The sequence below is a fragment of the Xyrauchen texanus genome, chromosome 34 (assembly GCF_025860055.1).
Source record: "Xyrauchen texanus isolate HMW12.3.18 chromosome 34, RBS_HiC_50CHRs, whole genome shotgun sequence".
Lineage (NCBI taxonomy): Eukaryota > Metazoa > Chordata > Actinopteri > Cypriniformes > Catostomidae > Xyrauchen > Xyrauchen texanus.
In genome coordinates this window covers 20,593,866-20,603,662 of record NC_068309.1, presented here as the reverse complement: position 1 = coordinate 20,603,662, position 9,797 = coordinate 20,593,866, and the positions used below count along the sequence as shown (strand labels likewise).

The following is a 9,797-nucleotide window of genomic DNA, read 5'->3' as shown; positions in this document are numbered from 1 at the left end:
GAAAACTGCACTTGCCAAGCAATTTCATAGGGTCTTTAATATTAGGGCTATGCTGCTAGTATTAAGAAGGCCAACTCTAGTCTTCACAGGATCTGACTCACAACTCTCTCCCCCATTACTTGAACATTCAGGGGACCACACGCAATACACTATGACGAACAATCTGGAAACCATGGCAACAACGGGGAACAAGCGGGTTGCCATTTTTCAGCTGTACGTTCAGAATAACGGTTTGGCTGACTAGCAGAGCTAAAGGTGGGCCAGCAGCTTGATTCATTGTTATGATTAATCTCTGTAGGTCTATCGAGTATATTCATTTCAACACCTCCTTAGTACACAACGAGAGGGAGTCCAGTACAAGGGGGGAGGGCTTGCTGTGACTCACGCTAGGCACGAAGGAGTTAGGAGATAGAAGCTTTCTCTGTCATCACCCAACCCAGTCGCCATCAGACCACTACGAGAAGATGCGCTGTGACTCATGATGAAAAGTAAGTACTTAATGTACCAAGGACGACATGTATCATTGTACAAATGCTTAAACAATGACGATACAATGGTGTAAGTTGTACGATGCATCAGCATCAGGTGTGGGTTGTTCGTGGGTGGCAGCTGAGAGGAACATGTCTTTCAAACAGCAACGTGAAGCAGAATTCACCCTTATCCATTGGCTCATAGATTTTGTAATGGGTACTGTATTCACTGCCTGAGTAGAAATCCTACATACTCGTTTTATGATATACAGTATGTCGATAAAGCTTTGTAAATACTACATTTAAATACTTTTAAATCATATATTACACATAATAGTAAATAACCAAAGCTAAATATTGTGAAATAAACATTCTTGTTCTTTGTGTTTTGAGTTAGCTTACAATTAGCAAGCTACCTGCTACAGAATTACTGAACCACAATATTACCAAATATATTACATATTTACAGACCTAACAAACTCATATACACACCAGCGATTATGAGGGAACAGCTGTCAATGACATTTCTGTGCAGTCAAAATATATTTATTTTCCCCCAAAATAAATGTGTGCTGAGCAGATTTGTGTAACCTACATTATAAAACCAACTTTCCTAAAATGTGCATGAAGTTTTTTTTAAATTAATATATTCATTATTTATGCATTATTATATGAGAATAACTTAACTTAACCAGTCAAGTTATTCTCATATGTATAGTGCTTTTCACGGTTTCAAAACCTTTGCAATAACACAATAGGTTTTTGATCAGGCATTACAAACGGTTACCTCCTGAGGACTCGATTTCATGGGTGGACTAATTTCTTCATGACACTGGTAAAACAGTACATTCTTTAGGTATGCATGAGAGTAGTATGAATAGATTTCGGACATACTTCATCCGGGAACGTGGATATTGACCATGACCCGAATATATGACGTACAAAAAATAAACTGCCCTGGTTTTGTTAAACAAGCACCATTTCAGCAAAATGAAAATTTTCTTGGTGTATACTTTAGCACTTACAGATGAACAGAGCCATCTGGCTGGCAGTTCGCCGCCATACTTTTAAATTCAGCATTTTGAACGTGACGTCGCCTCAGCTCCTGAGGGATTATAGGATCGTTAATTGTCCAGTCGATCCGCACTTTAAAATCTCACCTGAAACAGTAGGTCAACAGGGTATTTCTCGCAAAATGCTTCATGAATACTGTGGATTCGGACATACAACTACATTAGCATACTTTTTTGGCATACAATATAGTAGGGAAGTATGAATATTTGTACACATTGGCTGAGTTCGGAATGGCATACTACCATAGCACACTTACAATTTCAGCCAGAGATATAGCAGAAGTAGTTAGAGTAGTATGAGCAACATGCCATTCCGAACTCAGCAAGTGACTGCACATTAGTGACATCACCTTGTGACCCAATATAACCCAAAATAATTAATGTCTGAATACAAATCAAAACCCTCACTGATGACAATCAGGAATTAGAATGAATACAATCAAGCTTATAATGAATTCAGCAGCCATTACCTCAATAAATCAGTTATTACACTATACATACAGCAAACAAACAAAAAATCCCATGACATGAACTATATCTCTTGTAAGTGGTCTTGCAATCTTGAGTCACACCACAACCAGGAGATGCCATAACCAACAAAAGTTGCTAAGCAATCTAGTCCCTGTGGAAGCACTCAACTGGATAAGACCATGGAGGATTCTCCCCAGAGACGTCCATGTCTTACAAGCAGGAGTGAACCCCAGGTTACAGAAGTGAGGCAAAGAATGAAAGCTCTTTAATTGCCATTGTTTTTCACGTCATAATGTTCTCCTCATGTGATTTTTTTTATCAGTGTACTATAGCCACATGGTCGGTTTTGCTTTATTAACCTCCTTTCACAGATAAGCTTCCTACCAACACACAGATGAATGTTGTATACATACAGTACTGTATATAGACATTCAGTGGCCCCAAAAAATATTCAGACACTTTTCTGGTAAAATATTTAAGCTCTGATTCAGACATCTGGCAGGTAATTTTTCTTTTATATTCATGGAACTGAATAACTAAATATAGTAACCCTGATTGTGCTGAGACTTCTGATGATGTACACTATGTTGTTAAATTGAATGCAGTATATCAATAATATTCACAAATGTCTATATTGTAATTTTAAGAGTATATCAGTGGGAATTGTGAATATATTTAGATGTCAATGAATAAGATGTTACACACTAAACTACAATATTTAACAAGTAGGTGAAAAATGAAATCAGTTTATCTAAATACAGATGAGCTTTCCACTCAAAGTGTCATTTACAGTGTCATTTACAGTGATGCCCCATGTGTGGACCCTCTCCATATTGTAATGTATAGGAAGGAAGTTCAGGAGCTGGATCTAGGTGCGGCAAAATAGTTTAATGAAAAGAAATAAACATGTACAAAATAACGGGTAAACAGGAACAAATAAAACACCCATGATGGGAAACAATGACATAAACAGGAGAAAACATTCACAAAGGGCACGGACAAAACACGGTTGGTCTAGATACATTCAGCAACTGACAAAGAACAAGCAACCAACAGGGCATTATATACAAAAAGACTAATGAGTAAATGAAACACAGGTGAGGGCAATAGAAGACAGCTGACAGTGATGAGGGCAGGGAATTATGGGAAGTGTAGTCCATGGGGAACAGATGACAGAGGCAAAACACAGGGCAGACAACATAGCCCCCCCGCTAAGGAGCGGATTCTAGACACTCCCAAAAACAGACAAAAAACTAAAAATTGTCCATGGGGTGTGGGGGACAAAAAGGGAAAACAGGCAGTTCAAGGGGTCACAAGGGGAGCAGAGGAACAAGGCAAGGTCAGGGAGAACATAGCAGATCAGGCGGGTGGCCAGGAGACCAAGGAAACCAGAGCAGATCAGACGGGTGGCTAGGAGACCAAGGGGACCAGAACAGACCAGGCGGATGACCAGGAGACCAAGGGAACCAGAGTAGACCAGATGGGCAGCCAGGAGACCAAGGGAACCAGAGTAGACCAGATGGGCAGCCAGGAGACCAAGGGAACCAGAGTAGACCAGATAAGCAGCCAGGAGACCAAGGGAACCAGAGTAGATCAGATGGGCAGTCAGGAGACCAAGGGAACCAGAGTAGACCAGATGGGCAGCCAGGAGACCAAGGGAACCAGAGCAGACCAGATGGGTAGCCAGGAGACCAAGGGAATGACCTCAAGGTGGAGACCGGGTCGGGAGGCCTGGGAGGTGGCTGTAGAACAGGGTCTGGGTCAGGAGGCCTGGGAGGCAGCCGTAGGACAGGAACTGGGTCAGGGGGCCTCGGAGACGGCCGCAGGACAGGGTCTGGGTCAGGAGGCCTGGGAGGCAGCCACAGGACAGGGAACGAGTCAGGAGGCCAGGGAGGAGGCCACAGGACAGGGACCTGGTCAGGAGGCCCAGAAGGCGGCCACAGGATAGGGACTGGGTCAGGAGGCCCGGGAGGTGGCCACAGGACAGGGACTGGGTCAGGAGACCCGGGAGGTGGCCACAGGACAGGGACTGGGTTAGGAGGCATGGGAGGTGGCCATAGGACCACAGCCATGGAGCCCTGGGAGGCTCAGGAGGCAGAGCCATTGAAGGCTCAGGAGCCTTCAGTGAATCAGACAACTTTTATAAAGTTACTGATAGTCTTCATTTAAATGTGAGTGGTCATGATTTCCTAAACATATTGCAAAATTAAATTAATGTCTTTAGGAGTTAAACATTTTTAATGAGGAAAAGTGGACCTTTAAACTCTGTAAAAAAATAAATAAATAAATAAATGCATGAATCCTTACAACAAAGTTTTAATTATCTACTTGAAAAAAGATCTACTAAAGCAACCAAATTTAGCCAAGGAGTATCTTTAACATTGGATGTGAAAGAATTACCAAATAAGAACCCAAAACTAATTTGACTGGAAAGTACCTGATATTGAAATAACAATCTTTCTATGAGTAAACAATTAAAAGTTTTGAGTTATTAACTTCTGACTTCATAATGTGAATGCAGTCAGTTCTGTCTCATTGTTGAAGTATAAAGTGGCTTTTGGTCCATGTGTATTAACTGTGAAGCCATCTATATGCTAGTCTGCTAATTAAATGACTATTTACATACATGCATGCACACTTATTATGTACATGCTTTCTCTTTTGGGAAACAAAGCAAATATATTGATGAATTATCTTGCACTACACAGTTTATTGCCCAACCAAATGCTCTCTAGAATGAGAATGTCTATGTGTGTCAACATATTGTTTACATTGCAGTGCAGCATGGGATACTGAGTTCATCAAGCATAGAAGGTTATACAAATCTGGCCCTTCCACTTTGTTTGCACTGGAAGTGGTGAGAAAAAGTGATTGACGGAATGTGAGAAGGCTCAAGTTGAATAACTAGTTTATATACAGTATTCTTAGTTTGATGTCAGAAAACATGGCCGCATCGCTGCATCAAAACAGTCAGGCTTTTCACTTTTATTTAGTGACTGTTTGAATGTTTGTAACATAAAAAATAAAGATATTGTGTCATTCAAAAGACTATTTGAGCAGCTGGTTCATTATGACAACCACTTCAGTCCCTATTTTGCTGGTAAACAGCAGCACGAATGCAGATCACACCGGTTTGATTGTACACCTCTGAGCCCAGTCTAGTGTAATTACACCAGTTTGATCATACGTACTAAAGGGTAAAAAAAAAAGGGATGAGCCCTTTTACATGTCCCACCCAAACTACTTATATATGAAATATGTCAATACAGGAAAGAAAACTGCACTCGTCAAGCAATTTCATTCACCAACAGAGCTAAAGGTGGGCCAGCAGCTTGATTCATTGTTATGATTAATCTCTGTAGGTCTATCGAGTATATTCATTTCAACACCTCCTTAGTACACAACGAGAGGGAGTCCAGTACAAGGGGGGAGGGCTTGCTGTGACTCACGCTAGGCACGAAGGAGTTAGGAGATAGAAGCTTTCTCTGTCATCACCCAACCCAGTCGCCATCAGACCACTACGAGAAGATGCGCTGTGACTCATGATGAAAAGTAAGTACTTAATGTACCAAGGACGACACGTATCAATGTACAAATGCTTAAACAATGACGATACAATGGTGTAAGTTGTACGATGCATCAGCATCAGGTGTGGGTTGTTTGTGGGTGGCAGCTGAGAGGAACATGTCTTTAAAACAGCAACGTGAAGCAGAATTCACCCTTAAATTATAATACAATTGTGCTTGTGCTTTAAAAGTTGTATGCTGATATCATCCTACACACTGCAAATTCACTCATGAACACAATATTTTCACAGTAACTTTATTTTTACATGCTAGGTGCTTATCAAATAAAAGATTACACTATTACTTGACTACAATTCAGACAATTTAAATAATTTAAATGTGATGTATTAATACTGTTGTTTTTAATAGCAAACATTATACTGTAAAGGCCTGCCATGTTGAGTGATTTCAAATAATGTTCTAAGATGTTAGCTACAATGGTTGCACTTTATTTTACAGTACGTTCAGTATGCTTGCAGTGCACTTTCCCAGGAAAATAATTAGTAATATTAGGTAACTACATGTACTTAAAATGAGTTAAGTTTAGGGTTACGGGTTGCACTTTATTTTGTAGTATGTGTTCTTTAAGTATACTTACATTGTACTTACCCAAGAAAGTACTGAGTAATATTAGGTAACTACATGTACCTAATATGGGTTGAGGTTAGGTTTAGGGTTAGTACCTAGTAATTACTATAGTTGTTGTATTATATAGTAGGTAAATGTAGAACAATACTGTAAAATAAAGTGCTACCACTACAATATTACATTGTTTGCTAATTAGCGGAAGTGTGTTATTATAAAAAGCATCACATACGCTTTCAAACAGGTTTTCTGAAAACTCTTTTCATATGCCATTTTTATTGTTAACCTAAAAAAATGTAATCCGGAAGTGAATAGAAACTAAATGAAATGCTCATTTTTAAATGTTACTCTTATATATATAGTTTAGTTTCTATTAATAAAATATGCCTTGTATATGCCATTATTATATTCATAATAATAGCATTGTAATTCATTATTATTTAAAAAAATATTATTCTACACTTTTTTTCTTACCAGTTGAATCTTAATTTTTAGGCTATATTAACTGTAAAATATGTTGTTAACTGTGGTTTCTCCTGTTATTTCTGATATTAATATCTGCATGAAACATAACAACATTATTCTGAAGGCAGGCAAATTTTAAAAAAGCATGCATTTTTCATTGAGTAATAAACACAAATTCGAACACTAAACGATATGAATATAAATGAATACAAACAGGTGAAAGTCCCATAAATCAATGAGGAATTTTTATGATAAGACACCATAATTTAATCAATAATAATAATAATGTTACATTTATATAGTGCATTACCAGAGGTAGCACATTTTAAAGAAGAAAAAAAGATGGAGAAATGTTCTTTGTTTCACATAAGGAGGAATATTCTTAATAGATTAATACTCTATGGAGCATTTAAACCTTTATGGAGCATTTGTTTTTTCTATTTTCGTAATCTTATGATAATTTACTTAATTGCTGATGTGGACATAAACGTGGTCAACTTTGAGAGACTGATAGATGGGGTGAGAGGAAGTGGTTTTCACCTGAGTTGAATTGCTGGTAATTGCTGTTTCTTTGTTCACAGTGAGAGACGGGGGAAATAAAAGGGGCCATACCTCAGAGTGAGAGAGAGAGCCCAGCTGAAGCTTCGAGTATGTTGGCAGCTGCCAGTCCCACTAAATATAGCGTTTGAGTTTTTATATAAAGCTTTACCATTATGCAGTCAAGCGAATGTGTTTTTGTGTAAAGAATAAAGTTACTTTTGGGTTGGATACACCCTCTCCTGCATCCTCATTCCTCAAACCTGTTATAATGTTTATTTAAAATGTTGCATTATCTGTGCCTCTCTTGGATAATCAGTCATACAAACATTTTTATATTGTTCGGATAAATCCGTTATTCGTTTTGAAATCAGACACATCCATACAGAAAATTATTAGATTCATTGCACATTTATCTGCAGTTTCTCATTGAAAAGTCCAATGGGGGGCGCCAAAAGAGAGTGAAATTATGCTGTAATCAGACAAGGTTTTTAAGGTGAAAATCAGATGAATGTTTTAATGAGTAAATGTACCTCCCTAACTTAAAACTTTAACCTAAACCCTACCAATAGTGTTAAAAAAATTAAATGAGAAGTAAACAAAACAGAAATTCTCAACCTTAATCAACATATAAACCTAATACTATACAAATTCGTCATGAAAAGCACATTTACCTAAGCAACAACATCATTTCCTGTCCCTTCTAAGGCACTTTCACTTCACTTTCTCTCCGAGCATCCTTTGCTGGTCTCGGGCCTCAGTCTCTGAGTCCAAAGTCCAACACTCTAGCAGGTGAGCTACCGCGGAAGCGTTGTGTTGGAATAAGTGTAAATAGTAAATGGCTCTGTAAGAGTAGGTCCGTAATACAAGTGATAAAATGTACTGTTTTTCAAATAATGCATAAGAGTATAAGTATTTTGATACAACAACATAGCAGGGTGTGAGTAATAGAGCGAAAATATAGGAGTTGTTGTAGCGCCTCTAGTGTTAATTTCACCAGAAAACTGCAGCAAAATGTAGAAAGTGGCACGTAAAACTCAGTTTGTAGATATTTAGTTAGTAATGTTCATTCTGTGAGACTATGCTGCAATATTGGTATATAATATTACTGAATCAGCCTATCTGCAGTTCATCTACATCAATTGATTCCTTTAGTACAATTGCGGGTTACTTTTTACTTTCTCGTTTGGATATTTAATCAAGTGATTGCAACAGTGCCCACACACTTTTTCTTGTTTCTGAAAGTATTTTTGCCATTAATTTTTTCCATAGAGGTTTTCTTCAAATCATTAAAAAACAGTTCTAAGCTATGAACAAAACCAACCAGCTCTGAGGTGAATCAACTGAAATGGTTTGAAAAATGTGCAAAAAGATAAAAGTACAAGACTATGCACTTATTTTCATGAGGCATGAATGAAAATCCCATGAAGAATTGCGGATGACGTAATTGAATTAAAAATGACAGAAACATGCAAAACTATTTATTTTAGGTTTTAGTTTAGAAGTATTAAAATAACATATTTAAAATGTATTGCAAAATGTTCAAAGGAGTTTGAGGGTGTAGGGAGACCAACTCAATTGCATCATTAACAATGCATCATGGCAGATGTACAGTACATGGCCAGTACAAGTACAGTCATTCACTGAGTCACCACGACCCCCTAGTGCCCACACCGTCTATTGTGGTTTTACAGTTCTAACAAGGACATATGAGGATGAATAATGTCATGACTGCCAATGATTACCATGAAGTGAGCATAACCAGTCCCTGGAAAGGACAGAAAATACCTTAATTTAGGCCATGTCCACACTAATCTGTTTATGTTTGAAAATTTTGTTTACAGTTTCCTAATATTATAATTTTCCAGAGTATAAGGTAATGGTGAGCATTTTCAAAGCACTCATTTTAAAAAGAGAAATATACTGTTGCAGTGTAGATGTGGCATAAATGTGCGAAAACTGTGTGTTTTCAAAACTGCAATTCTGACATCACTTGCTCACCCTCTCATCAGTCCAAACCCGTGTGATTTTCATTCTTTCTTAGAACACAGTAGGAGAAATTCTGAAGAATGTACTGATCGGTCTTTTCCCAATAAATGGGGACTGGAGAGCTAAAGCTTCAAAAAGCACAAAAAAGCACTTTCAGGGAATAACAACCTAAATTTGTATCTATTCCTTACTCAAAACTATAATTTAACTTCAGAAGACTTATAATATATCACAAAAGTCGTATGGACCACTTTTAGAATACTATTATGATACGATTATGGTACTTTTGCATCCTGTTTGAAGTTTAAAAGCCCCAGTCCCCACTCATCGTTTTTGGAAAGAAAATAGCGGCCAATTCAATCTTTAAAATGTCTCCTTTTCCAAGAGAGAAAGAAAATCATGTAACTTCAAGATGAATAATTAATGACAGAATTTTAATTAAAGGGACATTAACTCAAACAATAACAATTCTGTCATCATTCACTCACTGTCATGCTGTTATAAACCTGTATGATTTCTTTGTTTTAAGGAACATAAAAGGAGGTGTTAGGATGAATGTTAGGGACTGACAGCCTCCGTCCCCATTCACTTTCAATGTATGAAATGAAGAAAGTCATACAGGTTTGGAACAGCACGAGGGT

General features: G+C 37.8%; 1 long non-coding RNA gene across 1 annotated transcript; it reads left to right on the top strand.

Annotated features, from left to right (window-relative positions):
• The first annotated feature begins 263 nt into the window (after window positions 1-263).
• LOC127627431 (uncharacterized) lies at window positions 264-7,386 on the top strand. Its single transcript, XR_007968551.1, has 3 exons — window positions 264-488; window positions 5,377-5,566; window positions 7,212-7,386. It is a non-coding gene; the product is annotated as an uncharacterized LOC127627431 (long non-coding RNA).
• Window positions 7,387-9,797: the final 2,411 nt, after the last annotated feature.